Here is an 11,092-nt window from a genome sequence, read left to right as displayed (position 1 = left end):
CTTTGTCACAGCTTACCCTTCCCCCTCCCCATATCCTCAAGTCCATTCTCTAGTAGGTCTGTGTCTTTATTCCTGTCTTAACCCTAGGTTCTTCATGACATTTTTTTTCCTTAAATTCCATATATATGTGTCAGCATACGGTATTTGTCTTTCTCTTTCTGACTTACTTCACTCTGTATGAGAGACTCTAGCTCCATCCACCTCGTTACAAATAGCTCAATTTCGTTTCTTTTTGTGGCTGAGTAATATTCCATTGTATATATGTGCCACGTCTTCTTTATCCATTCATCCGATGATGGACACTTAGGTAGTTTCCATCTCCGGGCTATTGTAAATAGAGCTGCAGTGAACATTTTGGTACATGACTCTTTTTGAATTATGGTTTTCTCAGGGTATATGCCCAGTAGTTGGATTGCTGGGTCATATGGTAGTTCTATTTGTAGTTTTTTAAGGAACCTCCATACTGTTCGCCATAGTGGCTGTGCCAATTCACATTCCCACCAGCAGTGCAAGAGTGTTCCCTTTTCTCCACATCCTCTGCAGCATTTACTGTTTCTAGATTTTTTGATGATGGCCATTCTGACTGGTGTGAGGTGATATCTCATTGTAGTTTTGATTTGCATTTCTCTAATCATAAATGATGTTGAGCATTGTTTCATGTGTTTGTTGGCAATCTGTATATCTTCTTTGGAGAAATGTCTATTTAGGTCTTCTGCCCAGTTTTGGATTGGGTTGTTTGTTTTTTTGTTATTGAGCTGCATGAGCTGCTTGTACAAAATTTTGGAGATTAATCCTTTGTCAGTTGCTTCATTTGCAAATATTTTCTCCCATTCTGAGGGTTGTCTTTTCATCTTGTTTGTGGTTTCCTTTGCTGTTCAAAAGCTTTGAAGTTTCATTAGGTCCCATTTGTTTGTTTTTGTTTTTATTTCCATTTCGCTAGGCGGTGGGTCAGAAAGGATCTTGATGTGATTTATGTCATAGCGTGTTCTGCCTATGTTTTTCCCCTAAGAGTTTGATAGTTTCTGGCCTTACATTTAGGTCTTTAGTCCATTTTGAGCTTATTTTTGTGTATGGTGTTAGGGAGTGATCTAATCTCCTACTTTTACATGTACCTGTCCAGTTTTCCCAGCACCACTTATTGAAGAGGCTGTCCTTTCTCCACTGTACATTCCTGCCACTTTATCAAAGATAAGGTGACCATATGTGCATGGGTTTGTTCTTATAGGTCTTTTCCTTCTCTTGTGTTTCTTGCCTAGAGAAGATCCTTTAGCATTTGTGAGGTGTGAAGCTGGTTTGGTGGTGCTGAACTCTCTCAGCTTTTGCTTGTCTGTGAAGGTTTTAATTTCTCCATCCAATCTGAATGAGATCCTTGCTGGGTAGAGTAATCTTGGTTGTAGGTTGTTCTCCTTCATCACTTTAAGTATGTCCTGCCAGTCCCTTCTGGCTTGCAGAGTTTCTGCTGAAAGATCAGCTGTTAACCTTATGGGGATTCCCTTGTGTGTTATTTGTTGTTTTTCCCTTGCTGCTTTTAATACGTTTTCTTTGCATTTAATTTTTGACAGTTTGATTAATATGTGTCTTGGCATGTTTCTCCTTGGATTTATCCTGTATGGTACTCTCTGTGCTTCCTGGACTTGATTAACTATTTCCTTTCCCATATTAGGGAAGTTTTCAACTATAATCTCTTCAAATATTTTCTCAGTCCCTTTCTTTTTCTCTTCTTCTTCTGGAACCCCTATAATTCGAATGTTGGTGCGTTTAATGTTGCCCCAGAGGTCTCTGAGACTGTCCTCAGTTCTTTTCATCCTTTTTTCTCTATTCTGCTCTGCAGTAGTTATTTCCACTAGTTTATCTTCCAGGTCACTTATCCGTTCTTCTGCCTCAGTTATTCTGCTATTGATCCCTTCTAGAGTATTTTTAATTTCATTTATTGTGTTGTTCATCGTTGCTTGTTTCATCTTTAGTTCTTCTAGGTCCTTGTTAAATGTTTCTTGCATTTTCTCTATTCTAGTTCCAAGATTTTGGATCATCTTTACTATCATTATTCTGAATTCTTTTTCAGGGAGACTGCCTATTTCCTCTTCATTTGTTAGGTCTTGCTCCTTCATCTGCTGTCTGTTTTTCTGTCTTCTCATTTTGCTTATCTTACTGTGTTTGGGGGTCTCCTTTTTGCAGGCTGCAGGTTCGTAGTTCCCGTCGTTTTTGGTGTGTGTCCCCAGTGGCTAAAGTTGGTTCAGTGGGTTGTGTAGGCTTCCTGGTGGAGGGTGCCTGTGTTCTGGTGGATGAGGCTGGATCTTGTCTTTCTGGTGGGCAGGTCCACGTCTGGTGGTGTGTTTTGGGGGTGTCTGTGGACTTATTATGATTTTAGGCAGCCTCTCTGCTAATGGGTGTTGTTGTGTTCCTGTCTTGCTAGTTGTTTGGCATAGGGAGTCCAGCACTGTAGCTTGCTGGTCATTGAGATAAGCTGGGTGTTGGTGTTGAGATGGAGATCTCTGGGAGATTTTCGCCGTTGGATATTTCGTGGAGCTCGGAGGTCTCTTTTGGACCAGTGTCCTGAAGTTGGCTCTCCCACCTCAGAGGCACAGCACTGACTCCTGGCTGCAGCACCAAGAGCCTTTCATCCACACGGCTCAGAATAAAAGGGAGAAAAAGTAGAAAGAAAGAAAGAAAGAAAGAGGATAAAAGAAAATAAAGTAAGGTCAAATAAAATAAAGTTATTAAAATAAAGAATTATTAAGAAAAAAATTTTTTCAGTAAAAAAAACAAAAACCAAAAAAAAGGACGGATAGAGCCCTAGGACAAATGGTGAAAGCAAAGGTATACAGACAAAATCTCACACAGAAGCATACACGTACACACTCACAAAAAGAGGAAAAGGGGAAAAAAATCATAAGTCTTGCTCTCAAAGTCCACCTCCTCAATTTGGGATGATTCGTTGTCTATTCAGGTATTCCACAGACGCAGGGTACATCAAGTTGATTGCGGAGCTTTAATCCGTTGCTTCTGAGGCTGCTGGGAGAGATTCCCCTTTCTCTTCTTTGTTCGCACAGCTCCCGGGGCTCAGCTTTGGATTCGGCCCCGCCTCTGCGTGTAGGTCGCCGGAGGACGTCTGTTCTTCGCTCAGACAGGACGGGGTTAAAGGAGCCGCTGATTCGGGGGCTCTGGCTCCCTCAGGCCGCGGGGGAGGGAGGGGCACGGAGGCGGGGCGAGCGTGCGTCAGCGGAGGCCGGCGTGACGTTGCGCCAGCACGAGGCGCGCCCGTGCGTTCTCCCGGGGATGTTGTCTGTGGAGCCCGGGACCGTGGCAGTGGCGGGCAGCACAGGCTCCCGGGAGGGGAGGTGTGGAGAGTGACCTGCGCTCGCGCACAGGCTTCTTGGCGGCGGCAGCAGCAGCCCCAGCGTCCCACGCCCGTCTCTGGGGTCCGCGCTTTCAGCCGCGCCTCGCGCCCGTCTCTGGCGCTCCTTTCAGCAGCGCTCTGAATCCCCTCTCCTCACGCAAATATCAGGAAACAAAGAGGGAAGGAAAAGTCTCTTGCCTCTTCGGCAGCTCCAGACTTTTCCCCGGACTCCCTCCCGGCCAGCCGTGGCGCACTAACTCCCTTCAGGCTGTGTTCACGCCGCCAGCGCGCTCTGACTGAAGCCCGAGCCTCAGCTCCCAGCCCCGCCCGCCCCGGCGGGTGAGGAGACAAGCCTCTCGGGCTGGTGAGTGGCGGTCGGCACCGCTCCTCTGTGCGGGAATCTCTCTGCTTTGCCCTCCGTACCCCTGTGGCTGCGGTCTCCTCCGCGGCTCCGAAGCTTTCCCCCTCCGCCACCCGCAGTCTCCGCCCGCGAAGGGGCTCCTAGTGTGTGGAAACCGTTTCTCCTTCACGGCTCCCTCCCACTGGTGCAGGTCCCGGCCCTATCCTTTTGTCTCTGTTTATTCTGTTTTCTTTTGCCCTACCCAGGTACGTGGGGAGTTTCTTTCTTTCTTTCTTTTTTTTTTTTTTTTTTTTTTTTCCGGTACACGGGCCTCTCACTGTTGTGGCCTCTCCCGTTGCGGAGCACAGGCTCCGGACGCGCAGGCTCGGCGGCCATGGCTCACGGGCCTAGCCGCTCCGCGGCATGTGGGATCTTCCCGGACCGGGGCACGAACCCGTGTCCCCTGCATCGGCAGGCGGACTCTGAACCACTGCGCCACCAGGGAAGCCCCGTGGGGAGTTTCTTGCCTTTTGGGAGGTCTGAGGTCTTCTGCCAGCGTTCAGTAGGTGTTCTGTAGGGGTGGTTCCCCGTGTAGCTGTATTTCGGATGTATGTGTGGAGAGGAAGGTGATCTGCGTGTCGTGCTCTTCCGCCGTCTTCCCCCTCTCCCAAACATTTTAATAATAGTAATTTTCCTGACGCATGAGCATGGAATATTGTTTTCTACTGTGTCTTCAGTTTCTTTACCAGTGCTTTATAGTTTTCTGAGTATAGGTCTTTCGTGTCCTTGGTTAAATTTATTGCTAAATAGTTCGTTCTTTTGGATGGAATTGTAGATGGGATTGTTTTCTTAATGTTTCTTGCTGGTGGTTCATTATTAGTGTATAGAAACGAAACTGATTTGTGTATATTGACTGCATATTTTGCAACTTTACTGAATTTATTTTTTAACATATTTTTTGAAGTAATGTGAAAAATTGCAATACTAAAATCTCACCGTTTCTACTGCCCCCCAGGTGATCCACAGGACCCACGACATGGTAGCTACTACTATACTCTTCCCACGGTGCCTCTTAATACCATGCGGACTCCTACAAGGGAAATAAGTATCACAACTTTGGTTGAACGTGGTCTGGGTAAGTCTTGGCCTCCATAAGAAAAATTTGATGTCTGTCTTCTCTGATTTTCTGGCATGATACTGACATGGTTGTCTAGAAAAGTAATTTACTTTCCAGTAATTTAAAATGTACAGAAAAGTTGCAATAATGTCAAAAAGTACTCACATTTGCCACTTGACACAAAATGCTCAGTGTGTTTTGCCCAAGGCACCAGCACATAACCCCTAAATGAAGAAATCCTGATGTCCACATTATAATTTAATACTCAGCCCCACTTCAGCCTTCACCTACTGTCCGAACGGTATGAAAATGTCTTTTTCCATCCAGATGCAGTTTTCTTTTTCTGGAACCATGACTGAGTTTCTCCCTCATTTGGACAACCTTGATGGATTTGAAGCAGACAAGATGAGTATGGGATCTAGGGGGCCTTTTCTGTATGGCTTTTTTCGCTAAGAATGTTTTTAACGTTCATTTTTGTAACAAATACCAGCGCTACACTTTTTTTTTCATTGTCATTAAAAATACAAAACACGACTTTAGCATTTAATTCACTTTATGTATACAGTTTTGTGGTATTAACTACCTTCGTTTAGTTGCACAAACAAGTTAACTAACATGTGTACCTCCTGTGTGCATGGCAGATACCCAGGAAATTGAGTAACACCCTGAAACGGCCCAAGACATCACCTTAAATACCGTATTCATCTAAAAGGGAAAAAAAGGAAGGCTATAGTTGTTTCTGTCTACATTCATTTGATCGTATATGGTTTCCAATTGATGTTGTATAACTAGTTGTGGAGAAGTCATGGGATAGGTGGCTTCATTTCAGTTTGAATTTCCAAATTTAGTGGATTCTGCAGGCTTGTTACAAGGTTTACAAACTTCCTATTGGATCAGGACATCCCCTGGTGTAACTGGTATTCATGGTTTGTTCAACAATTAAAGTTCTGTGTGATATGAGTTCATCCGGGAGTAATCCAGGTTAGTTTCTGTTACCTATTTGTCCCAGGATGAAAGGACAAGAGAACTAAGACCTAATTTATAAAAGTGCCTTCAAACTAATTGATACTGAAGTATAGTTAACCTACAATGTTGTGTTAATTTCTGCTGCACAGCAAAGTGATTCATATATACGTACATAGATATATACATATTTTTCATATTCTTTTCCATTATGGTTCCTTACAGGGTATTGAATACAGTTCCCTGTGCTGTACAGGAAGACCTTATGTATCCATCCTATATATGATAATTTGCATCTACTAATACCAACCTCCCAATCCATCCCTCTCCCCTGTCTTCCCCTTGACAACCACAAGTCTGTTTTCTCTATTTGTGAGTCTGTTTTTGTTCTGTAGATAGGTTCATTTGGGTCTCATTTTATAATCCACATATAAGTGATATCATATGGTATTTGCTGTCCTCTGTCTGACTTACTTCACTTTGTATGATAATCTCTAGGTCCATCCATGTAGCTGCAAATGGCATTATTTCATTCTGTTTTATGGCTGGGTAATATTCCGTTGTATATATGTACCACATCTTCTATATCCATTCATCTGCTGAGGGACATTCAGGTTGCTTCCATGTCTTGGCTATTGTGAATAGTGCTGCTGTGAATGCTGGGGTGCATGTATCTTTTCGAATTATAGTTCTGTCTGGATATGTGCCCAGGAGTGGGATTGCTGGGTCATATGGTAATTCTAGTTTTAGTTTTTGAGGAACCTCCATACTGTTTTCCATAGTGGCTGCATCAATTTACATTCCCACCAGTAGTGTAGTAGGGTTCCCTTTTCTCCACACCCCTTCCAGCATTTCTTTCTAGAGATTTTAATGATGGCCATTCTGACCGCTATGAGGTGATAACTCACTGTAGTTTTGATTTGCGTTCTCTAATAATTAGCGATGTGGAGCATCTTTTCATGTGCCTATTGGCTATCTGTATGTCTTTGGAGAAATGTCTGTTTAGACCTTCTGCTCATTTTTTGATTTTTTTTTTCTTTTTTGAGCTGTATGAGCCGTTTGTATATTTTAGAATTAAGACCTTGTTGGTCGCATCATTTGCAGGTATTTTCTCCCAAACAGTTAGCACAGGTAGTGGAACAACTGGATACCCACATGCAGAAGAGTAAAGTTGGACCCTTACCTCCCCCCACCCCACATACAAAATCAACACAGAATGGACCAAAGGCCTAGGTGCAAGAGCCAAAATTATAAAACTCGTAGAAGAAAACATGAGAGTAAACCTTCATGACCTTGGATTTGGTCATGATCTCGTAGATCTACCAAAAGCACAAGCAGCAAAAGACAAAATAGATGAATTAGACTTCCTCACAATGAAAAAGAGTTGTGTATAAAAGGAGCAAGGAATAAGATAACCCACCATCCAAAATGGCACAGGATGTTTGCAAACCATGTATCTGATAAAGGACGGTATGTAGCCCCCCCCCCCCCGGCCAAGCCCCCGGTGGTCCAGTGGAGTGTCTGTGCGGCCCCTCCCGTCCTCGGTGATCAGGGAATTTCAGGCCCCACGGCACCCGAGGGGTGGTCACTGGTCATCCTCGGCACCCTCAAGGAGTGAGTGAGTGCTGGATGGTTTTGAGCCCCGATGCACTCCCATTACTGCCCTCAAAGGCTGAAGTCTTCAGCATGCCTCCAGAAGGACACAGAGTATTTGCAAGTCTTTGAGAGCCAAGAGAACAGTCTTCACTTTTCTGAAAAGGGCATCTTACTATCTCACAGCATGACCATTTTCAGTCTGGCTCTCGGGGTGCCCTCCCAACTTCTTTATTTCTCTGAGAGTGGCCATGGTGGTTTGGCCGTCCCCAGTCCCCACACCAGGTGACAAGGCCAGTGGGGCCAGATCCTGGTGGTCCTTAGCTTCGTTGGAGATTAACCCAGACTCTCGGCCTGCGATTGAACGGGGATGCCCCTGCTTCTCCCCATCACCGATTCTCATCTCCTCCTCTATCTCTTTTCCTCTTGCTTTTCAGTCTCAGATTTACCTGATGGTCACCACTCACAGCTCCCGCAGAGCCCAGAGATTTCTCCTTGAAGGAAAGGTTCTGGAAAATCAGAGGGGTAAATAAAGGATGCAGCTGATTCCCGCCTTGTGCTGACGCCCAAGAGGGTGAGGAGAGTGAGTGTTTTCTCATTAGAATTTTAAATCCTGCAAGTAATAGATCATTGGGGGTGGGGGGCATCCAGTGTTTTCCTGCTCATTCTAATAATGTCATTCCTGAATTTTTATGTGGTAAATAATTTATATTATTTATCAGTAATTTGATTATTGATATAATCAAATTATTATCAAATTATCCTGAGGGGGATATCCATTTAAAAAATGTTAGAGGTAACTCCAAGGACTTTACAACAAACAAGGACACAGAACCCGTTCTCCAGACACTGGCTGAGAGATTCCTACCCTGAGCCGCAGTCCCCTGGAGGGCGGAGTGGCCACGACTCTCCTCCCACAGGTGAGCGTACACAGGCACATCCCACGTGGGACCACTGCATCGCAGAATCTTAGAGTGGCCAATGGCAGGCAGCTGGCCAGAGATGCGGACAAGAGAAAACTGCCCAGCAGCCTGGGACAACCCCAGGGTGAGGCCTTAGGAAGGGCCAGTGTCAGAGCCTCAGAGATAACTTGAAGAGAGTTCAGGCTGTTAAGGACATCGTCAGAGATGCACTTAGGGACATATTCAGGGCCTTAGTTATGGACAGGATCAGGGCATTATTTAGTGACAGCTTAGACTGTAGGGGACAGCATCAGGGCCTAAGTTAGGGACAGTGTCAGTGCTTCAGTTAGAGATAACGTGAGAGCCTTAGCTAGACACAGTTCGGGCTGTTACTTAGGGATATCTTCGGGGCCTTAGAGCCAGCATCATGGCCATAATTAGAACCAGTGTGAGGGCGTTAGGTAGGGCCAAAACTGTGGTGTTAGTTAGGGAAAGAGGTCATTAGTTACAGACAGTGTCAGGGTTTTAGGTAGGGACAGCGGCAAGTCCTTGGTTAAGAAGGGTGTCAGGGCCTCACTTAGGGGCAGCGTCAGGATGTTAGGGAGAGTCGGGACATTAGAATTTCAGGTTCTGAGGTAGAGACAGCATCCGGGCCTTAGTTAGGAAGAGGGTCAGGGCCCTGGTGAGGGACAGGGTCAGGACAACGGTGAGGGACATCTAAGACTATTAGGGACATCGTCAAGGCCTTAGATTGGGCCAGCATCAGGGCTGTGGTGTCGACCAGTGTCAGGGCACTAATGAGGGACAAAATGAGGGTGTTAGTTAGGAAAAGAGTCAGGTCATTAGTTACAGACAGTTTTAGGGCCTCAGGTAGAATGGGCATCAAGGCCTTAGTTAGGAAGAGCATCAGGGCCTCAGTTAGGTTCAGCATCAGGACGTTAGTTAGGGCCAGCAACGGGGCCTTAGTTAGGGACAGTGTTGTCAGGCCCTCAGAGATCACTTGAGGGCCTTCGTAAGAGACAGTCCAGGCCGTTAGTTAGGGACACTTCAGAGACTTTCTTGGGGATATATTCAGGGCCTTAGTAATAGAATCAGGGTGTTATTTTGTCACCGCTTAGGCACTAAGGGACAGCATCAAAGCCTCAGGGAGGGTGTCAGCGTCCTGGGGATAGTGTTAGGGACTTTGTAAGTTATAGCTTAGGCCATTAGCTAGGGACAGTGTCGGGGGCTTATTGAGGGCAGTGTCAGAGACTTCATGAGGGACATCCTCAGGGCCTTAGTTATGGACAGGATCAGGTCCATACTTGGGACCAGTGTCAGGCCGTTATTTAGGGGCAGTGTCAGGGCCTTCTGTAGAAACAGCGTCATACAGGTGTGAATGTCCATGTTGCCTTGCAAAGATGCTTTCTAGGAATTGAAAGCAATGAGGAATGAACAAGTAGCAACAAGGTGCAGGATTTTGCCAAAGAATCATTCTTTTTTTAACATCTTTATTGGAGTCTAATTGCTTTACAATGGTGTGTTAGTTTCTGCTTTATAACAAAGTGAATCAGTTATACATATACATATGTCCCCATATCTCTTCCCTCTTGTGTCTCCCTCCCTCCCACCCTCCCTATCCCACCCCTCTAGGTGGTCACAAAGCACCAAGCTGATCTCCCTGTGCTACGCGGCTGCTTCCCACCAGCTATCTCTTTTGCGTTTGGTAGTGTATATATGTCCAAGCCACTCTCTCACTTTGTCACAGCTTACCCTTCCCCCTCCCCATATCCTCAAGTCCATTCTCTAGTAGGTCTGTGTCTTTATTCCTGTCTTAACCCTAGGTTCTTCATGACATTTTTTTTTCTTAAATTCCATATATATGTGTCAGCATACGGTATTTGTCTTTCTCTTTCTGACTTACTTCACTCTGTATGAGAGACTCTAGCTCCATCCACCTCGTTACAAATAGCTCAATTTCGTTTCTTTTTGTGGCTGAGCAATATTCCATTGTATATATGTGCCACGTCTTCTTTATCCATTCATCCGATGATGGACACTTAGGTTGTTTCCATCTCCTGGCTATTGTAAATAGAGCTGCAGTGAATATTTTGGTACATGACTCTTTTTGAATTATGGTTTTCTCAGGGTATATGCCCAGTAGTTGGATTGCTGGGTCATATGGTAGTTCTATTTGTAGTTTTTTAAGGAAACTCCATACTGTTCGCCATAGTGGCTGTGCCAATTCACATTCCCACCAGCAGTGCAAGAGTGTTCCCTTTTCTCCACATCCTCTGCAGCATTTACTGTTTCTAGATTTTTTGATCGTGGCCATTCTGACTGGTGTGAGGTGATATCTCATTCTAGTCTTCATTTGCATTTCTCTAAAGATTAATGATGTTGAGCATAGTTTCATGTGTTTGTTGGCAATCCATATATCTTCTTTGAAGAAATGTCTATTTTGGTCTTTAACTAAGATCGTAATGCTGATCCTACAGAGGCCCTGATGCTGCTCCTGAGTCTTGCCCTGACAGTGTCCCCAGCTAAGGACCTGATGCTAGGCCTCACTCGGGCCCTGTTGCTCTCCCTACGTCAGGCTCTGACGCTGTCCCTACCTGAAGCCGTGACACTGGTTCTAAACAAGGCCCCGATACTTTCAGTAACTAAGATGTTGACAGTATACCTGAATCACTTCCTGACAGTGCACCTAGATCTTAGCTTATCCCTGTCTTTAGCTAAAGTCGAGCCTCTTATGGCAACTAAAGCCCTGATGCTGTGCTTTACTCAGGCTCTGAATTTAGCCCCAAGGCCGTGACACTGTCCGTAACTAAGGCCTAGATGGTGGTCCAACGTCAGGGCTG

The sequence above is a fragment of the Hyperoodon ampullatus genome, assembly GCF_949752795.1.
Source record: "Hyperoodon ampullatus genome assembly, chromosome: 6".
Lineage (NCBI taxonomy): Eukaryota > Metazoa > Chordata > Mammalia > Artiodactyla > Ziphiidae > Hyperoodon > Hyperoodon ampullatus.
The sequence above is the reverse complement of the archived record's forward strand: the minus strand, read 5'-3'. Positions refer to the sequence as shown.